This window comes from Miniopterus natalensis, chromosome 5 (genome assembly GCF_054644295.1).
Source record: "Miniopterus natalensis isolate mMinNat1 chromosome 5, mMinNat1.hap1, whole genome shotgun sequence".
Taxonomy (NCBI): Eukaryota; Metazoa; Chordata; class Mammalia; order Chiroptera; family Miniopteridae; genus Miniopterus; species Miniopterus natalensis.
Window position 1 is genome coordinate 69,739,701 of NC_142085.1, and position 21,766 is coordinate 69,761,466.

At 41.1% G+C, this 21,766-nt stretch overlaps 1 protein-coding gene and 1 pseudogene across 2 annotated transcripts in view; one reads left to right on the forward strand and one right to left on the reverse strand.

Moving 5' to 3' along the window:
• ARHGAP18 (Rho GTPase activating protein 18) overlaps positions 1–21,766 on the reverse strand; it is a 159,414-nt gene that overhangs the window by 59,762 nt on the left and 77,886 nt on the right. The window lies entirely within an intron of this gene.
• LOC107530922 (large ribosomal subunit protein uL1 pseudogene) lies at positions 2,934–3,618 on the forward strand (annotated as a pseudogene).

Consider the following 21,766-nt stretch of genomic DNA (forward strand, 5'->3'; position numbering starts at 1 on the left):
TTTTGTTTATATAGGTTATCTACTGATATATATGCTATTAGATATTAAAATGTAAAAATTACATACTAGTTTATTTAATACTAACCACATCTTAACAAAAATAACCTGTTTTGAAAAAAAATCTGTATTTTCCATATATATAGTGAGATGAGTAGCATTGTTCCACATTTTTGGAACTGTCTTTAATGTCTGGTTTAATAGAAGACATCTGGATTCTCACATCTGCTTCTGCATTCAATCTTTTGCCATATTGCATGTCATGTAGCCTCTGCCAAATCCACTGTATTCTCATGAGAGAATGAGAGTGAAAAGGGCCAATAATGCCTTGGTGTTGCTATGAAAATAGTTTTGATCTCCTAGACCCCTGAAAGGGTCTTAAGACCCCTAGGTGTTCCTGGACCACACTTTGAAAACCACTGCTCTAGGATTTCTCAAAAACAACACCTAATGGATCTCAAAAAGCACTTTTTAATTCTGTGGGCAACGCTCCAGAAAGCCTTACTGAAAGAAACAGACATGCTTTCCTAGTGACTCCTGACCTACTTCTTTGTTTATTTTAGTTTAGTTTTACAGCCTTTCATCAAAACTGGGACTTATTCCAATTGTATATCCATATTTAATTTATACTACAATGAGAAGGAATAAAAACGTCATTGAAAACCCCTGCCTTGCCAACATCTTTTATCATTTGCTTTTATCCATTCAGTATAAGAGGAAGACGTTCTCTCTGAGCTTCCCCCTTTTGGCCAGTGCATCTGAAAATGTGTATTCTCCTTAATGCTCCTTTGTCATCCATACCTCTTCTTATAACCATCTCAAGGCAGATTTATTTGGAACTAGGACATTTCTTTGAACTATCTGGTCCAGTCTCTGCTTTTTGTATGTACCCACCCTATCAAGAGGCCTGTTGCTACACTTCATATCCAGTCTCTCTCCTGGTTCTGTCTCTTCCAGAGGCATTTCTGTGGCCCAAAGTCTGCTTTCCTGAAGTCCTTTGATGCTGACTTGGTCTTGTTTGTTTTCTTACAGGAGCCTTTCTTAAAGAGATACAGTCCCTTCCATGCTCCTTGCCCTACATTTATTTCCAATGCAGGAAAAGAATTTACTGGGCTGGGAAATGAAGATTGAAAAGTAAGGTTTATTTTTGTTTTGTTTTGTTCTGTTTTTAATGTGAAAAAAATGTTCGTACTCAGATCATGACTTATCATCAACCATAAGAACCAAGTATATTTTAGATAAAGTCATATTGATTGACGTGTACTCTTTAGAATGATATTGAACCCTAGAGATTTAAACCAACCCATCATTTTCTAGGTGAGCTAATGAGGCGCCAGGATTAAACTTTCCCCAAAGACATCCAATGAAGTGATGGTAGGTCCAAGATGAGTGTCTGCATTTCTTCTTCAGTGGTCATCTTATTATACCAAACAGACTACATAGGGTAGAATTTACTTTCTTGCATCAGATGCTCTGATCTGTCTGGTCTGTACTTCACATAGCAAAAACCAAAGTCACCCTGCTGACAGTCTATAATTAATGTTTTTAAAGGACCACTGCACTTATCTAGAGAAAAATGCATTTAACAATCACACCACACCTCTTTAAAATGCATAGAAACCTTTCCCGATGCATTTTATAAAATACGATTTGTTCACACTGGAGCATAACTTCAAATGTACCAGTTTTTTAAAACCTGTTTTGAAGATGTTTAAAATTTTTTAAATGTCTTAAAAATTCACCCTGCTTCTCCATCTACATTACTTCTATGTTGAAAGAAAGGAAAAAAAAAAAAGCATGAATTTTTCTCTTTCATTTTGGCAGGGATATTAAAGAAGTAATCACTGCCATCAGGAGATGGTAGAGCTATTAATACTCAGTAATGGCCCCGTCCATCAGAATACACTAAATTTGAATGACTATGAAGAGCTGCAGCCTATGAATGACCCAAGTCACTTTTTCCCCCTTGCAAGTGAATGCCTCCCATTGTTTAGCTGAAAGCAGTAATTATTAGAAGTGGCTCTGACAACCGGGAAGAAAGAGCACTGACAATGCCTGAAGGCAGCAAGAAGCTGATTAGAGAGCAGTGCCACACTGGCCTTTCCTCACACCCAGGCAGTTTTCAGGAGCCAGAGAAACGATTCTTCATCTCCTCTATCCAACCCAATCCTATAGTTAAAATATATATTGTTAATTTTCATGCTTCAAGTAAACTGACTTTGACTTTTTGCCTACATTACCCCTTTCATTTGGAGGAAGCAGTAACATTTATTCATTATTTCTTTCCGTTTTCTTTTTCTTTAAAAAAAAATCACTTCACATCTGCATAGCACTCGGTGGCCTTTCAAAGTGTCCACCCAGTTTTGACACACAGCAAAGCAATGAGCAAATGAACTGATTATTCTCTAGAAACACGACGGTGCCTCAGCGAAACTGACAGAAGCAGCCCATTAGTGACCCGGTGGAGAGACAGCTTTGACCACTGGGCATTAGAGGAGAAATCACCGAAAGAATGGGCGTACACGCAGTGAGCACCACCCAAGTCTAGTAGCAAGAAAGAAGGGAAGGCACAGACAGAAAGGCACGCAGGAGAGTCAGGAGAGAGCCAAGCACGTTGGAAACGTTCCCTTCCCATTTAGGTATAGACACAGGGTACACAAAGGGGAAATTATGGGCTATCACTGGCCAGACATAGGTCTCCTACTTTAGAGCTCTAGTTCTGAGTAGAAGTGAGATCTTCTTTGTTCCCCAAATCTCTCTCATGAGGCAGTTCTTCCTTTTCAGTTGGGGAGACAACAAATAGCCAAATGGGAACCAGGGAATCTTAATGTTAAAATCTTCCAAGACCAGGATGAAAGGATTTGTAAGTGGGAGTTTGACCTAAAATAGCAAGATCTTGAAACACTGGTTCAGAGCACCACAGATTGAGTTTGCAAATGCATGTCAACTATCTGTCACCACTCTTTTCTGGTTTTTGCGGCGCGAAGAACCTTAGCAGCAAAGTTTCCCGGGACGCCTTCTATGAGGTGGTCCTGCGTAGGAAACAGTGCAAGCTCTGGAAGTTTTGGAGGACGGTGGAACTGCAGATCAGCTTGATCTGTAAACCTCAAAAGGACAAATGCTTCTCCGGCACCATCAGGCTTAAGTTCATTTCCCACACCAAGTTCTCTGTATTTGTTCTTGGGGAGCAGGAGCACTGTGAGGAGCACAAGGCTGTGGATATCCCCCACGTGGACATCAAGGCACTTTAGTAACTCAACAAGAAGAGGAAACTGGGTGAGAGGCTGGCCAAGAAGTATGAAGACTTTTTGGCTTCAGAGTGTCTGATCAGGCAGATCCCACAAATCCTGGGCCCAGGCCTGAGTAAGCCTGTCAAGTTCCCATCCTTGCTGATCCACAATGGTGGCCAAAGTCCATGGAGTGAAATCCACAATCAAGTTCCAGATGAAGAAGGTGCTGAGTCTGGCAGCAGTTGTTGGACATGTGAAGATGACAGATGAGCTTGTGTACAACATCCACTTAGCTGGCAATTTCCTGGTGCCATTGCTCAAAAAGAACTGGCAGAACGTCTGGGTTTTATATACCAAGAGCACCATGGGCAAGCCCCAGAGCCTGCACTGAGCTTAATGAACCATACTGCTACCATTAAAAAGATATATCTATCTATCACCATAACTTGTATCTACCTGACACCCTATACCTGCAAGTTCATCTCCAAAACTCTCATTTCTTGCTCAGGTAAGTTAGAGAGCTACCTAGAGATTAGACACCTAGAGATTAGACACCAGCAGCTATTTTGCATTCTGAGCTTGGGTCCCAGCTGGGTCTGTTTTCCAGATGTCATTACTTAATTTCAAAACTCGGTACCTTTCTCCATGGGGTTTGGAATAAATAAAGGCATTTCCTCCCTTCTTCAGTCTCTCCACAGCCTTCACCACACCCTGTGCTGAGATACTCACACTTGTCTCTCTACCCCTAAACTGTGTGTTCCTTGGAGCAAGTGTTTTTCATCCCTGGGTTCAGCAAATGACTTGCCATAGCAATGCTTGTGAACTGTTCAACTAATTATTGCTACCTCTGAAAACAACCACCTCCTTTTTTTTTTTTTTTAGTTTACTTGTACAAAATTATAAAGGAATAAGACAGGGACATGAAAAGTAGGCAGTAAAGAAATCAATCATCAGGAAGCCCTAAAAGGTCATTAATAGGGAATTGTTCTATGCCTCTGTAACTCTTGAGTGTTTCCTTAGCAGACTTACTTATGATGGAGTAGAAACATACAAAAGAAAGGACTGATTTCATATCAGACTGTATCTAATGTTAAGTCAGAAACAAACACTGGTATAAAGTTTGTTAAGATACATTCCCTGGTTCCATCCTGTCAACTCAATCTCTAAAACAAATTTTAAACTATTTGTGGGATGCCTACTATATACTGAGCGCCTTATCTGAGATGTCTATTCAACCAAGCTATTCACATGTTTATCAGGAGACAGATTATACAGGACACTAAGACCAGGTACGGGTGGGATTTTCCAGTTCCTCACTGAACTAGTGGCCAGACAGCTGTCCCGCATGGGCCTCTGGGTCATGACCTCTCCTTTAGCATCGTCTCTAACACGCTTCAGGCCCTGCTGTGGTGCACAATTCCTTCCTCAGTAAAATTTCACTTCCTCTCTCACTGCCACTGCTACCAACTCACCCCCACCTCAACCCTCGCTCAATCATTTCCATAGGTTCAGACCAATAATTTGAGGTTACCTCTATAACCCATCCTGGGATCCCTCTCTCTCCCTGCTGTTTCTCAGTCCTCCTGAGTATGCCTGAAGCCCACTCACTGGTCCATTATTAAGGCCCTTGTTTCCTGAGCTGGAGTCCAGCTTCCTCATCACAATTGCATATGCCTGGTTCTTGTTTCACAAAGTCATCAGGCTTCAAAGGTAGTTATCAGCATCCTAAATTTTTGTCAACCTTTCGTCTATTTACTTTTATTGCTTCTGACAAATCAAATTTTTTGCCTTTTCAGTTTCAAATCTGTACTCCTCTGTTCTTTCTAAGGGATCTCAACACATTTTCAGAGGTGAAATGAAGGAAAAGATTCACTAACCAACAGTCTTCCCACCTTCTCTGATATTCTTGAACTTGTTATTCAAAAGTCCCCTCTCATGCTTTCTATTAGCTTGGAATCTCATTATTACAGTTTACCAATATGCCTTAGACACACCTTAATACAAACAGATAAATTTCCACCATTGTGCAACTCTCTCACATACTACATGTAACAATATACTTCAAGATCTGGAATCCAGAATAGATGTATAACTGTTGGCCAGGAATTTCACTCTGGGAGCTGTCTGAATGCATACAAGTTGAACAATGACAATTTACTTATATCCCCTCCAGTCCATGAAGTAGGTTGTTATTGATTCATAAAGCTTGCCATCACATGGGTACTGACTAAATATTTGTCGATATCACACACAATAAACATTAATGTTTTAAAACTTAATTTTGGAATAGTACTAGATATAATATTGGTTTTACTTATTTCCTCTGGCAAATAAGCTAAATAAATGGAGATATTATGGAAGAGATGTGGACATTACTATAAAATTCTTCTTAGTTCTTTGTGATTATTTATTGCAATAAGTAGAGAAATCATCTCACATCTCAGCAGGGCTATCAAGGCATAAAACCAACCTTTCACCAGCCAGCAAAAGGAAAACCATAAGTATACATTGGAAGAAAACATTAAAAGTGAAAAGATATCTGTGTTTACATTACACAATGAAAAGAGAGAGGATATTTAAACATTATTTCAAAGTAATGCTGGTAAATTGTAATAGTACAACAATTGGAAACAGCAACAACAGCATGACAAATACCTGGAGAGGAAAAAAGAAAGCTGCTTCTCGTGGACTGCAAAGTATAATTTTATGGATAGTTCCAAGAGCCCTTCAAACACTGTAATGCCCCACCGATAAGTACTGAAGTTCAGGAAGTATTTTATAAGCCAGGTGCTAAAAAGTCAGCTCTACCAAGAAGATGGAGAGGGTGGAGAAATAATTTCCAGCTAATCAAATAATTTAGTCAGGCTCAGAAGCAATTCACCCGTAATGTTTCCCTCTAAATGTCTTCAGCAAGTCAGTTACAAAGTAGAATATGTGAATATTACCGGACAATTTTTCCTTTTTAAATGAGATTATCTAAGGCTGCTCTTTTCTTAGTATGTGTTAGAATCTGAGCTGACCCAACACAAGACAGATGGGAGTGCAAGCAGCCTAAAAGATACACTAAATAGAACAAAGAACAAGGGAAACTAAAGGCAATTTCCAATTGTAAAATACTGTTTGGGGGCGAGGACTTTAAGCTTAACATTTGAAGGAAAAAAGAAACCAAAATAAAAATCTCACAAAAAACAAGTGTGTTTTGGTAAAAGTCACTGCTCAGAGGACAGGACCAGGGTTCAGAGGGCAGGGACCATGAGGCATGGGCAGGGTTATGTGGAAAGAAATTATGGAAACCTGCAGTGGGGTGAGGGAAGAAATGCAGAAGGTAAAGAAAACAAATTTTAATAAGAAAACATAACTAATGCTATTCCTTAGCATCACCACATACTCTAGCACAGTTATGGACACATGGGGCTCTGGTAAATGCGACCTTCAAGCACATCAAATTCTGGAAGGATTAAATCTCCCAAACTGGAACTTTCTGTAACTTTCCTCATTTAATTCCTATCCTGCTCATCTTAGGAACCCCTGAGTCTCAGGCTCACCACCAGGCTTATGCTAACCTACTGTTTACCTGTTGCTTACATGGGACAGCAAAATTGTCATGTAACCAAAAGCAATATGGCATTTGGATCCTAAATGCCATTCCATGTGGGAATTGAAACAGGCTAAGAAGTCCACATGAAGCTAATGGCCTTGAGAGTGACCTCCCCAGCCACAGCGAGGGCTATTAGCACTCTATCAAAAGCTGATGCTAAATCAATATCCAGCCCAAGGATTTCCACCTCCAGTCTTCCGCTGCCATCCCGCTTGCTCTCCCCTCTGTGTTTCCCATTGCTCCATGCCTGGATTCTCCTTTCTGCCCATTCCCTACCAAAGAAACAATTCAGGCTGATCAACTGATTGATATTTTGCCCCCAATAGAGCACCTGCTGGAGCAACCTTCCTGAGCCCCACATTCCACACTGGCCAAGACTTGTGGGACCTCACACCCCAGCTAGGTCTGGTACCCATAACCTTCTCCTTACCAGAAAAGAGAGATGGAAGAAAGAAATGTTGTCTTAGGAAGCTAACACTGCGGAAGATATTAGCCAATGGGCTACTGAAAAGGGAAAGGAGCCTCTAGAAACCAGAACAGAGTCTGAGTAAGTTCTAAAAGGAGGTGAAAGGACTGGGAGAATGCAGTGCCCCCAGGGCAGAAGGCCCCTCTTATGCAGTGGGCACCAAAGCAGTGGTAACAGGGTGGAGGATGGCATCAAAGATTAATTTCCTTTACTATCTTGGCAGGATAAGTCTTCAGAAAGACCCAGGTTGTCAGATACTCTACAGTAAAGATCCAAGACTAAAAATGTTTTTCTGTTCTTTGTTTTCTTTTGTATGTTTTTTTTAAGTCCAGCGTTTGAGAGCCAACGATTAAGGGATCCCATCTCATAAAGGACCTTAGTTATGTGCTGAAACTGGTTCTATAAAGTAAAATACATAACTTTTATAAGAAATACCTGTGAAACTCTTAAGTATACACCAACCAATCGAATACAGGAATGCTAATTTCTTAAACCAATAGCTTTGTGAATAGAAAGTTTTACCGAACAACAATCTCCATATTTATTCCTTAGTCTTCCTTCATTATGGATGTTGGTCAAAAATCTGTAAGTTTTGTTTTGTGATATCATCGTAGTTATGGTTTAACAATCAAATTAATCCACATAATGAAGTATAGTTTCCATTTCAAGTAATAAAGTGGACAATGGAAAAAATACTGGAATTGCAGTGCAATGTTTTGGTGGAGTGATGCCATGGAGCTTGGCATAAACAGATAACTAGGTTGTGATTCATACATTCATTCAACAAATACTGACTCCTCATTAATTGCAAGGTACTACATGTGTTGATGTCCAAGGTCCAAAGAAGCACAGGTCTTCACCTCTGGTCCCTGAGAGTCCACATTCTAATGGAGATAAATCCTGTTGGGAAATAACAATACAGGGCAGCACTGGCTTCGTGCTGTGTGAGTGGTACAGATAGCAGGCCCTACAGTGCTCACCTCCACTTCAACAGAGGCAGACACTGATGCCAGTAAGGGTAAAAAATGTCTGCAGCACAGTGAGGGGAGGTTCAGAAGGGAGATTCCAGGCCCTTGCTATACCTCATTCTAATTTTATAAAGCTCTCTCCAGAGCCAGAAATGTCTTCCTGTTATTTGATTCAACTTTACTTTCTTCTAATTTAAGCCCATTTCCTCTGAGCAAATAAAGAATTAATCAGTGTCCTTTTTATATCAACCCCTTTGCTGGGAATGGCTTTAAGTCAGTCCTTTGTTATACCTTGAATTGGCCAATGAATATCATTCCTTTACTTTGCCTCCTATATTTTACAAAAAAGGTGCCTTAGAAATATATGCGCCCCCCCCCAAAAAAAAAAGAAATATACCCTATGAGTACACATTCTTAATAGCACCTGAATCATGAAGAACTACCTGCAGGTAACAGCATATCATCTGTGCTTTGAAAGTTTCCCTTTGGGCCTTTATTGGATTGGTTCTTCTTCTGCAAGTGAACCATCCAAGCTGATGTTGATTTTAAAAACAAGTGCCTGTTTAGGCCCTCGTGGGTGGTCCTTGGCACAGATATCAAAGTTAGAAACTAATCATAAATGGTTTTTCTTCCTCACCGAAGAAGTGAGCACTATTATTGTTTCCCATGGTTCTGCCGTGTGTTTTTTTTTTAAAAAAAGCCTTTGCTGATCATTTGCATTAATAGTATGCTAATAAAAGTAAGGGGATGCTAACTAATTCAGTCTCTTCAGTAGCAACTAAGGATCAGAGACAGATAGAGAGGGAGAGAGAGGTAATTTACATATTTTCATGATTGGAGTGAATTGGCATTTAAATACTTGTCACCATTTCTGAAGAATAATAATACATGTTGGGCCAGCCTGGGCAGAAGTAATTTCTCCGGTAGAACCATCGAAAACCCAACTATTTCAAGAGACATTTTGCTTTTAAGTATGAATCTCAGATGACAAGGGTGAGCATTCAAACACAGGGCAGCCATCTGCATCATAAATACATTTCAGTTCCTCCCTGCAAAAGGAATTCATTTACTGCTGAAGGCCATTCGCTTTCACTTCTGAGTGCTTATTCCTCAAAAAGCTTCCAAGTATTGTGAGAACAATGATTAAAAGAGGATCTTTCCATCTGCACTGCATTAGGCTGCAAGATAGCCCCTCCTGCAAAAATAGCTTTGCATAATTCATTTCGCCATTTCAAGCCCTAATCAGTGAATTGCAATAAGCTATGGAGTGAGTACAGAGGAGGAAAGAAAGACTGACATTTATTGGCTACCTTCTAAAACATTCACCTCACTCACTTTTGGCTGCTCTCCATGAATCATAGTACATGTACCCCCTCACCTTATCCCCAGTAGGCTCTTCATCACGCCTGAAGTGCGTCGTCATTTTTAGTGCATACTAATGTCCCAAGAAAGAGTATTTCTTAGATTATTATCACCAGATAGTGTAGAAAAGAAAATTCTACTGGAAGACGGAAGAATTTGAGCTGTCTCTAGCTCTACTGTTCGTAGTGTGAGGGCGACAGATACATATGAAAAAAGAGGACTACCTCAAGTCTCTTCCAAATCTAAAAACTATATGACTCTAATCTGTTCACACTGATTTTCACCTATAAAGCTTTAATTTAATTCACCACTTCACCTTAGGGCTGCACTTTTCAATGAAGGAGAAATTAAGGTGAGTAGGGTGGCGAAGGGCCCCTCTAGGTCCCTCAACCGTAACAGCTTGACTTGATTTGTTTGTTCTCTGGAGATTCATTTAAGCTGGAGAAACAGTCTATGACTACAGAAAATTAGAAAAGCAACTGCTTTAGGCATCTCAAGTTTAAATTTAAAACTTTTAAAGTTAAAGAATCCTTAAGCTTTAAATACTGAAAAATTAATTACTCAGATGGTTTTAATGATGATATGCAATGTATATGATTTTTGAACCAGAAACCATAGTGAGAAATTATGTGGGCAGCAGGGTTGAGGCCATGGAATGCAAATTTTATACTGAAATTTCTCACCTTCCATTTCTTATTATTCCCTAGGGCATGGTAAAAACAAATAAATAAAAAAAAACATTTTGAGTTTTATATTTATAGGTGACATCAATGTATAGGTGACATATGGTAAAGATCCTAAGATTCAGTTTGATAGGTCAGTAAGAATCCAAAGAATTGTCTCAAAAAGCACTATGACTTGAACTGGATTCAAGTGTAGTATCTTCACATAAATTATGTTATTTTCCAATCAATAACTCATAGTAATTGAAAACTTCACCCAACTCATTAAATAACTGACAGAATCTGAGCACAATTGGGTGGTGCCAGGAAATCTTCTTGAGTGGTTCTGAACGTGACAGTAAATTGTTGTTTTACAACAGGGCTGTCCAATTAAAATAAAAGGCAGGCCTAAAATGTAATGAGTTCACTTTTTTGGACCTACTGAATTCAAAATAAGTCACAGACCCCTGGGTGACATCAGGATACCCACAGCTCACACTATCTTACATAAAATTCATGTGTCTCTACCTCTGTGCCTTAATCAATGGTCCTTTGGGTACAATGTGTTCCCAGGACCAGCACCACCACTGTAGAGCTGAAAGGCAAGAATCTCAGATCCCTTCCCACATCTACTGAGTCCCACTCTGCATTTTCCCAAGATTCCCAGGTGTCTCCTACACACATTCAAGATCAGGAGCTCTTGACAGAGGTACTACCTGGAGGGAGGATAATTTTAGAAGTCACTGGAGCACTCACAGGGGAGTGAAAACAAGCTCACAGAAAACAAAGAACTTTAAACAGGATAAAAGAATCTGCATGGCCAGGAGGAAGAGGGTTGTGTTTGGAATTTAAAAAGAATCATCATAAAGGCAAAACAATGGCTCTCTTTTTAAAAAGAACATTAAATAAAAACTGAACCAAGAAGAAAAGGAGGAAGAGACAAAGGAAACAACCCTTTAAAAGTAATGAAAGAACCACAACGGTGAATCTACATTAATGCTATAAAGAACTTCTATTTAGCCCTGGCCCAGTGGCTCAGTTGGAGTGTCATCCCATGCACCAAAAGATTAAGGGTTCAATTCCTGGTCAGGGCACATACCTAGGTTGCAGGTTCAATCCCTGGTTGAAGCATATGCCAGAGGCAACAGATAGATGTTTCTCTCTCTCTCTACCTCTCTTTCCCTCCCTCTCTCTCCTCCTCCCTTCCTCTCTGTCTCAAATCAATAAAAACATATCCTTGGGTGAGTATAAAAAATAAAAACTATTTAAACCCAAAACGCTAATTTGAAAGACTCTACGTACCGCTACGTTTATTGCATCATTATATACAATAACCAAGATTTAGAAGCAGCCCAAGTGCCCATCAGTAGGTGAGTGGATAAAAAAGCTGTGGTGCATTTACACAATGGAATACTACTCAGCTATAAAAAAGAATGGACCTAGGAAACACTGTGCTAAGTGAAACAAGCCAGTAGGAGGAAACAAGTACCATATGATTTCAGTCATATGCGCAATCTAATGAACAAAATAAACCAGCAAACAAAATAGGAACAGAGAAGAGACTGACCGCTGTCAGAAGGGAGGGGGCTGCAAGGCTGGGTGAAAAAGGTGATGGATTAAGCAAAGAAAAGAAAAACTCATAGACACAGACAACAGTATGGTGATTACAAGGGAAGGGAGGAGGGGAGGTAGAGGAGGGGAAGGGGGAATGAACAGTGATGGAAGGAGACTTACTTGGGGTACTGAACACAATACAATATACAGGCGATGTATGATACAATTGTACACCTGAAACCTATATAATTTTACTAACCAAGGTCATCTCAATAAATTCAATAAAAAAGAAAAATAAATTGGAGTACATTAAAATTTTAAAAAAGAACTTTAATTTACTTTTAAGATAAATTCGTATTAATGTTCCTGAATATTCAAGGATGCTGAACAACAAATTCATTTGTTGAAAAGCAAATTTGATGTGAGTGGAGGAAGAACTAAGGGGAAACGTGGAGGCCGCTGTTTGCCGGGCAGTCAGCAGAGCCTGAGGGAGAATCAGGAGGCCTGGGTTCTAGGCCAGCTTCCCCAGGCTCCCCCAGGCAGGCGTCTCACCTGCACGCCAGGCTACCCAGCTGTCTAACGAGGGGACCAGAGAACAAGACGTTCTCTTCTTAGGAGATTTACAGCTGAATCTGACTGTGATTAAACTGGTAAAAGGTGACATTCATTTGTTGCCTCCGAAGATTCCCAGACAATAAACAACATGAAGAGTGTCCTGTTCCCCACCCTCAGCCCACTCCAGCCGCCTCAGCCCACCAGCTCACCCAGGAAACAACTGTCCTGAAGCTCTGTTCAGAATCCGACAGCTGGGCAGAGCTGATTTCCAGCCTACCAAGAGGTCTTCTGTGTCCTGTTTCCCAGGTGACACTGACGTCGCTGTCCCGTGCTGCCAGGCACACACCCGGAAGGCTGAGGCCTTGCCCCCAAGAGCCCCTCCCACAACCTGCACCGGCAGCTGCTCCCTGAGGGGCGAGACCTTCTTCTGAAGGCTCCTGGCAAGATGCCAAGTGATTAAATACCACTGTGCATACTTAGCATTCCATGCAAAGGCCTTAAAATATTTTTTAAAATTTGGTTTAACTGCAGGTCACAGAAGCAGAGCCGGGGAATAGGATGCTGTGCTTTCACGTGGGGAGCACTGCACATGAATACAAATATGGCAGAAGATGGAAGAGCAGCAGACCAGGCCAGGCTGCTCTGTCAGCAGCGCAGGCGCCCCGTCTGAATGGCCATCGGGGCACGGAGCCCACTCCTCAGCAACTTGGAACACTCAGTGCAAACCAGCACTCTCTTTCTGAAGTGAGTGCAATTTGTCTCCTGCCATCCTCTTGCCTTAAATGACGCTCCAATATGGATCTGGAGAGGTGCTTTCTTTCTTCCAGAGCAGATGCCCTTTGCATTAGCATGTGAAAGCAACGGAAGCATCTTCTCATGCAACGCATACTTCCATCCACAAGCGCCTGCATCAGATGGTCTCTGAGTGATAGCAAACCCATCTGGGCAAGCCTTCTTTCTGTCCCACTGTGCACCAGGTCACAGGCCCATCTACCCAGACACATGGCCAAGTGTTAGCTCTTTAGTTAACATCAGCATACCTACAGCGCACACCCGTCTCACACACAATTCATTTGTCTTTACCTCTGCACCTAAATCGCTTGGTACCATTCAAACACAGAGGCACACGAACCCAGCCAATGTTTATTTCCAACACATCTCAGTTCCTACAGAGAAATTTAAAAGCCCCGAATCTGCAAGGAAAGGGGGGAAATTCTCATGCTGTATTTCAAAGGTAAACGTTAATTAAATTTTCATTATCTATGCCACACAGTTGCTGCATTATAAGAAAAATAAAAGGAGCATTTGATAATTTGCCAGGAACAGTGATCACAAGATGAGGTAGTCACCACAATTATCCCCAGTTTAAGGGTGAGGAGAGTGAGGCTCAGAGAAAGAAATCAACAGGACCAGGAAAGCCAGGACACCACCCAGGCCAAGTGGCTGCAGACCCCATGCTTCAGTCTCTACGTAATAAAAGGCTTTGAAACATGTCCTCAGAAAGGGTCATTCAAGTTATGATGGAGTTAGAACTGGAATGAACCTAGCGATCACTAAGTCAAATCACTGTCAACCTGTCTGAGCTTCACAGCTGGCCCATTAGAAGAAAGGTTGTAAATCCACTGTAATTACCAATGTGCTTAAAGACATAAGTGATACATACAAGCAATCCAATCTCTTTCTCTAATACTGTGGGGTTTTTTTAAAGACAAAGAACTGGGTTCAAGTTAGACATGAAACCCTCTGCATCCTTAGTTTCCTAGGTCTCATAAAGTTCAGCCTTTAATTATTGAAATGTGAATGTGGCAGAGTAGAAAAAAAAAAGGTGATTTGCCCAGTGACATACAGGTAGTTAATTGCTGCACCAAATCTCTAAAAAGGTTTCTGATTCCTGGCCAGTAAATAGCATAACCAACTACCTTCCATTAGGACAGATGGTATTATGACAGAGAAAACAAACTACTCTCCAACTTTATCACCAGGGTAATAAAGACAGGCAATAAATACTCTTTTATTGATAATTATTTTCCCTCTGTGAACTTTGAGAGCCTAACGCACTGATCCTTTGGCTAGTCTGAGGGAAATTAACCACAGTGATACAACTTCATATATGTGCCAACATATTCCCACCTCTGAAACTAACTCCTTTGGAAAGACCAGGGCTGTGAATATCAAGATTTCGAGCCATCACAAACTGGGAACCTTCAAGCTAGATCTGCTGGCAGAAATGTCTAGTTGCCCAGCAGGGTGTTTCAAACATTTTTAGAATGGCTTCCCACATTTTTTTCTTAACATGTTCTTATGAGGCAGTCAGTAGGTGCCATGGGGCTGGGCCCTATGAACAGGGGAGATTATTTCCCACCCACAGTTGGGAATCCACATATAAGGAGGACTGACTTAGGTTATAAGTGGATTTTCAATTGCTGGCGCCCCAACCAGCACATTGTTAAGGGTTGGCTATACTCCCAGTTTGCCATAGTTTCCACCAGTGCTACCTGGATGTTACGCTACCTGCTGGTCCCTGTGGGTGTCTGGTTCTCAGTCTCTTCTTTACTGCATCAATAATATGGCACTAAAACATGACCCCGTATTTCGAATCACCAATGATTAACATCTAAATTCTGTATCAAAATGGGGCTCACTTTATCTAGAAGGAAGCGAATGCAGCAGGGTGCAGGGGGACAGGACTGAACTGGGAAATTGGGTATCTTGATTCTGGTCCTTCCTCCATCAGTAAATTGCTACATTACTTTGATCAAGTCGTCTAACTTCAATGGATCATGGTTATTTCCTCATTTGTAAAACAGGCAAGTTGGACTGGTTACTTAAGACTTTTATTTTTCCAACTAAAAAAATCCTATGACATGTCTCTTATTCCAGTCGTGTACAAATACAGGCATTTTCCCAGACAGAGGGACCTTAGTGAAGGGGGGAGCATGAAGGATTTTGGGACTCACATAGACTAGAATTTGATACATGGTTTCTGCATTTTCCATGAGATCTAAGGCTAAAAGTTATCTAAAATTCTTTGAGCCTCAGTTTCCTCACATTCATTCATTTACTCAAAATAATTTACTGAGCATCTACTATGTATCAGGTACCTTCTAAATGCTGGGGATTCTTCAGGGAACAAAACAAAGTCCCTGCTCTCATGAAGCTTACATTCCAGTGGCAAGGAGACAGAAAATAAACAAATATTTGTAACCTGTCAGGTGGTGAGAAGTGCTATGAAAATAAATTTAGTGGGTTAAGAGAATGGGAGAGAAGAAGTTGATTGGATTATTAGAAATTGGAAGAGAAGACTTCTCTGATGAGACACTTGAGCAGAGACTTGAATGAAGGAGGGAGGTGGTGCTAGCCATGCAGATATTTGGGTATAAATTGTTCCAGGCAAAATAAATTGGGTACAGATCATTCTAGGAGTTATAAAAACTTAATGATGTGACAAGAAGAGCTCCTGACAGAGTCCTTGTGATAAGCTGCTTTCTCCCCCACCTCCACCCTTCCCATTCTCCCTCCTCTAAACAGGTATAATCTTCAGGATGTACTGTCAGCACCAAAGATAGCAAAGCAAAGCAGACCCAGGGCAAGAAGACCGCACCTCTAATCCTACATCCGAACCAATGGCAACCTACAACTGCCAAATCCTATTTTTGATACTCAAGAAAGAGCACTAGGTCCTTCCTCGGCTGTGCTGAGAAAAATGCTTTCATAATAAAGTACTCCAAAATACATACAAGTAGTTAATATTTATTATCTGCTCTCTTCAGAGAGTGGGAGACAAGCATAGAGGTTAACATCACAGTCTCCATGTCAGGAAAGCCTGGCTCACATCCCAGCTCTCAGCTTGTTGCCTGTATGACCTTGGGCAAGATACTAAACTTCTCGGAATCTCAATCTCCATTTTTTCACCTGTGAATTGAGGAATAACAATGTTAGCTCTTTTCAGAGCTGTGGTGAGACTTGAATGAGCTTATGTCCATAAAACACATGGAACTTTCCTGGCACAGAGGACAGTGCCCAGTGATGAGTATCTACTTCTATCAGGTCTTCAGTTTGCAAGTTGCAGACATCAACTCTGATTAAACAGAAAAGAGCTGTTTTAAAAGCTTACTGGCTGGCTCCCCAAATGTCCGGCAGCCAGGAATAATGCCCCAAATCATGCCCTGGAGTGGTCCTGGGACACTGGCACAGCAGATGATGCAGTTCACACCCCTGTGCCCGCAGCACTAGATACCGCCCCGTTTGTCAATGAGAGGAGAGCTCTGCCTCCCAGCAAAGCTCAGGAAGTAAGGAATTCCCTAAACCAGACTGAGATCGCAGATGCTGGGCAGTCAAAAACATTGGCAGGTGTCCAATCACACCACTATTACAATATACACATCCTCTGGAGCATGCACTAGTTTGCTCAGGCGCCTTCCCTCACCTAGAATGCCCCCGGCCCCTCTCCATACAGTTCAGCCCCATCCTGGGAGCTTCTGCTCTGGGAAGCCTTCCAGCCTGACTCGGGCGCCTGCCTCCTCCCTTCCCAGCTAATTCTCTTACAAGGGACCTCATTATAAACTGATTTACACTCTGACTATACATACGCATACACAAACAGACACAAATCCTTTTGGGAATGAATATACATGGTAGAGATTAAAAATAAATGCATGTATGATTATAAATAACACTGCCTGGTTCACTAATCATTTCGTGTGTACATATCTCAACCCACCAATGAGGCCATACATAACTCCTTGTTGACAGGCTACACCAACCTTTTCTCCTGTACCTGTTAGAGGCCTATTTCCTGTTTTTTGCCAATGCTTAAGACCGCCTCCTTTAAATCTGGGATGTATAAATCATAGTTTGTATACTGAGGGTCAGGTGTCTGATTCATCTACAAATATTTGTTTGTTAAGAAAAACAGATTCAAACTCCCTTACAGAATGGGGAAAGTAGTCAATGTCAACAAATTTCACAAAATATTGAAGCACTTAAAAATTATAATAATCATTTTATAAAATCATTTTTACTCATTTTCACATTTTTAAAAAATTCACTATCTTCCCACTCAGAAAAGTGGGGAATCCCACACTGTGCCATTTTACCAAGGAAAAAAGGGCAGGTTTGTGGGGTTTTCTCCCATGGAATAATATCCCCATCTTGTGGGCACTGTTGCTCAATGTTTCAAAAAATCCTGGTGACATTTTCAGAACTGTGACATCTATGAATATTGTTCAGGGTTAGCCAGAATTAAACTACAAGCCTTATTTGGCCCAGAAGCCAGAAATCCCCCATGTCTTTAATAAATGCTTTCTGTACAGAGCACTTACAAATTTAAAACAACTAAAAACCTACAATATTGAGCCAGGCATCAAACAGGTCTACAGAAAAAAGAAAAAAAAATCTGTATTTTTTTGGATCCAGAGATACCTAAAGAGGAAGTCCTCCCATGAAGGGGTTCTCTTTTCCCAGTGAGTAATACACTCATTCAGAAAAATTTATTGAGATTCAGGGTGTCTAGCATAGTGTCGGCTGCTATAGTCAGGTCAGGATCCGCCCCGCAGAAGGTAATACATACGTGCAGGGCAAGGGGAAACTGACAAGAACCTCAGTGATTCCCCGCAGGCTCCTGGCCTGGGCTCTTGTCCAAGGCAAGGAAGGTCAGCAAGCATTCAGAATATGTGTGTGCAACAAAGTTGAAAAACAAGAAGGGAGAGGAGGTGGTGAGACAATGGAACAAAGGCCACGCAAGAGGAGGAAGCGTCAGCGGTAGCCTTTTCATCAAGGGGAAGAAAGGACATGTACATCTATCAAAAAGAAGTAAAAACGTAAAGTGAGGGAAGAGTCTGAGAACAGTTTCCATCTCTCTTCTCTGCACTTCAAATGCCCCTGGGGGATTTGAGCAAGTCTACGACTTAAAGGCCCCACACATACTTAAAGGTCCTTGTTCAGGACCTTCCATCCTTTTGGAATCACCATGCCACAAGCCCATTTGGTCTTGCTTATGGTCATTTTCCTTCATTCAAATAGGGGAATTGTGCTTCCCAGGCCAGACATGATGTCAACCCACTGTTTTCAGCCATCATTTATTTCAGAACAACATTTTCTTTTAAAGGTTATCACTGCAATGCAGAGCGCATGTGCAGAATCAATTCAGCCATTAGTCCCCAAACCATCAGTTTATCCAAATATCCACCAAAATATGTAAAAACATTATAAATTCAACAGGTCTCATCATCTCCAACTTCTCTCTTAAATCTCTTTGTAAACCATAAAAGCAGTCAGTACAAGAGCAGCCTGGTTCATTCTGGCCCCAGGCCCTTCAGTCTCCCATTCAAGACCCTCTGCTGTCCCAGCTTCTAGCCCCATCCGGACTGAGGTCCAACTCCTACTTCTCTCTTCAAGGATCCAACCAGTCCAACAGTACAGGCTTGCTGAGCCCACCTGACCTAGGTACCTCTCCTGCCCCAAGAACCTCCTCTGTAGAGTTCCCACTCCTCACACCCTCTCTACTTTTCCTAATGGCCACCACAGCCATTGGGTACCATCCCCAATTCTGATGAGTTCCGTATCCGGAAAGGGTCTGGTGCCACAGGGACAAATGCAGGCTTTAAAAAATCTTTTCAATTACAATTGACATTCAATATTATATTAGTTTTGAGTGTACAACATAGCTAGATATTTATATAACTTATGAAGTGATCCCCCCAATAATTCTAGTAACCACCTGGCACCGTACATAATTGCAATATTATTAACTATATTTCCTATGCTGTACTTTACATCCCAGTGACTATTCTGTAACTACAAATTTGTACTTCTTAATCCCTTCACCTTTTTCACTGAGTTCCCCAACTCCTATCTCACCTGGCAACCATTAGTTTGTTCTCTGTATCTAAGAGTTGGTTTGTTCATTTATTTTGTTCTTTAGATTCCACATATAAGTGAAATCACATGGTATTTGTCTTTCTCTGTCTGACTTATTTCACTTAGCATAGTACCCTCTAGGTCCATCCATGCTGTTGCAAATGTTAAGATTTTATTCTTTTTTATGTCCAAGTAATATTCCATGTTTATATATATATCATATCTTCTTATCCTCTCATCTATAGAAGGGCACTTGGGTTGATTCTATACTTAGTTACTGTAAATGACACTGCAATGAATATAGGAGTGCATATATCTTTTCAAATTAGTGTTGCGAAACAAATGTAGGCTTGAGTCCAACAACCCTGTCACTTGCTGCATGTAGAACCTTGGGCAAACCATCTAACCTCTTTGAACCTCCCTTTCCTTATCCGCAAAATAAGAAAACAATACCTACCTGGCATGGCTGTTAGGAGGATTGGAAATAACTTATGTAAACAGCCAAATGCCACACGGTAGATATTCAATAAATAAGGAATGTGGTTTAAAAAGGAAACAACACTGTGAGTGCCTCGAGTCCAGAGAAATGAAGCAATCACACAATTGGCTGTAGTACAAGTTGTGAAGTCCTGGAGAGCAGCGTCCGTTCTGTCTCCATGAGCTCAGTGCTCCAACCACCATGCTTCATATTCAATGGGCACTTTTGAAAGACCAACAGGAAATAAAATGACTAAAATAACATGCACCAAAATGTTAACGCAACTATCTTTGGGTACTGGTTTTTATTGGCGACTTACTTTATTTCTGTTTTTCAACATTAACTAAACCTTCTAGAGTAAACAAATATTATAAAAGTTATGCAAAATGTGTTTAATATCTCACCATAATTTTGGAGCCCCAATCTTCATCACACATTACAAATAGGAATAATATTAACAAGAAATGGCTGATTTCCTCCCAATAGCCATCCTGATGCTGTCTGTTTTTAACACTTCCCAGTATGATAAACCTACTTCTTCAAATTATAATATTCATGAAGCCGCAGTATTTTAGAGATGTCAGAAGTTAGAGACCTCAGAGATCATCTAGTTAAGTGGTCCTTAACCTTAACAGACTTGCCCTCAACATAATACACATTTTATCAACTCCATCATTACCATACTGAAGTGAAATTCAGATAATTTATCTCTACATAATTTTAATAAGACAAGTGTGTGAACGTGCATAAGCCCTTCAGCATATTAGGAGAAATAAAGAAATATAATTCAAAGGTTATGCATCATTTTAATACATGAATTAGTGCTTAGATACTAAAAGACATAAGGAGGAGGTCAACTGCTTATATCTACTAGTAATGAATATGTTTAGACTTGGAGAAAAACAAGATCAGAAAATACTCCTCAGAATATAAGAGAATAAAGAGACAGATGGTGCACGGAATTAATAACTTGAGTACAAGGTTAAGAAGAGGTGAAATATTTTAATATGACATCCTTCAGAAGTGCACACTGGGTCATTCTAATGTCATAAAGGACACCAGACAAATCTCTGTTTGGCAGAACTGTCTTGAAGCTGTAGGGCATCTAACACACCTGGAACCTGCCTTGCAAACAGTGAAACAACATAAAACCCCCCTGCAAATTTCCAAAATGCCACTGACACAGCAACATTGCCCCCACTGAGAAGCAGACACAATTCAGCTTTCTTCATCTTCATTTTGTTTTTGAGAACACAGAGGCCCTGAGAGGCTCAGTGATTACACTCACAGCAGGTTTCCGACGATCACACAGCTGGTTTCAGAAATAAGTCCCAGAATCACCACACACACCCATACACACACACCCTCTCTCCCTCCACTCCCCTCTCTTTCCTACTCAAAGATCAGATTTTTCACCCCTGCCCTCTGTAATCACCACCTTTGGAATTTCAACATCTGTATCCCTCCCACCGCACCCTTCACACCCTCTTCCTTAACTGTGTACGCCGAAGGGCCCCCATTGCACATAATCTCATTAATGGTGAAAGCCTGAGCCTGACTAACTCAAATCATGGGGATCTCTACTTCAGTGTTCCCCTTCCCCAACCATGACCAACCAACCCCCTTGCTCTCTTTGGGACTTTCTAGTCCCCAGCCAGCCCGTTTTTCAGTCTCTCTTCCTTCCCACATCTCACTCTCCCAGCACCTAGGACTCATTCAACACTGCTCGCTCAGCTTTGTCCCCCTTAATTATCTCCAGTCTGGCTTGCTGGCCCCACGGTCAGCTTTTCCTTAGTCTTCCCTGCACCGAACTGGGAAGTATGTTAATGTCTATATCTCAGCAGACCTGAGATATTTCATATTCACCAGCTACAATATAATTCTATTGAAAGTAGTCCTTTCTAGATGCTGGAAAATGTCCTTCAACGGCAGCCCCACGTCTCCTGGGCCAATCCCTGATTCAAGCTACCTACAGAGTAAAGGACTTTGCTTTTACAATAATCAGGCAATAAGCTCTGAGGATGTCTCTGCCAATAAT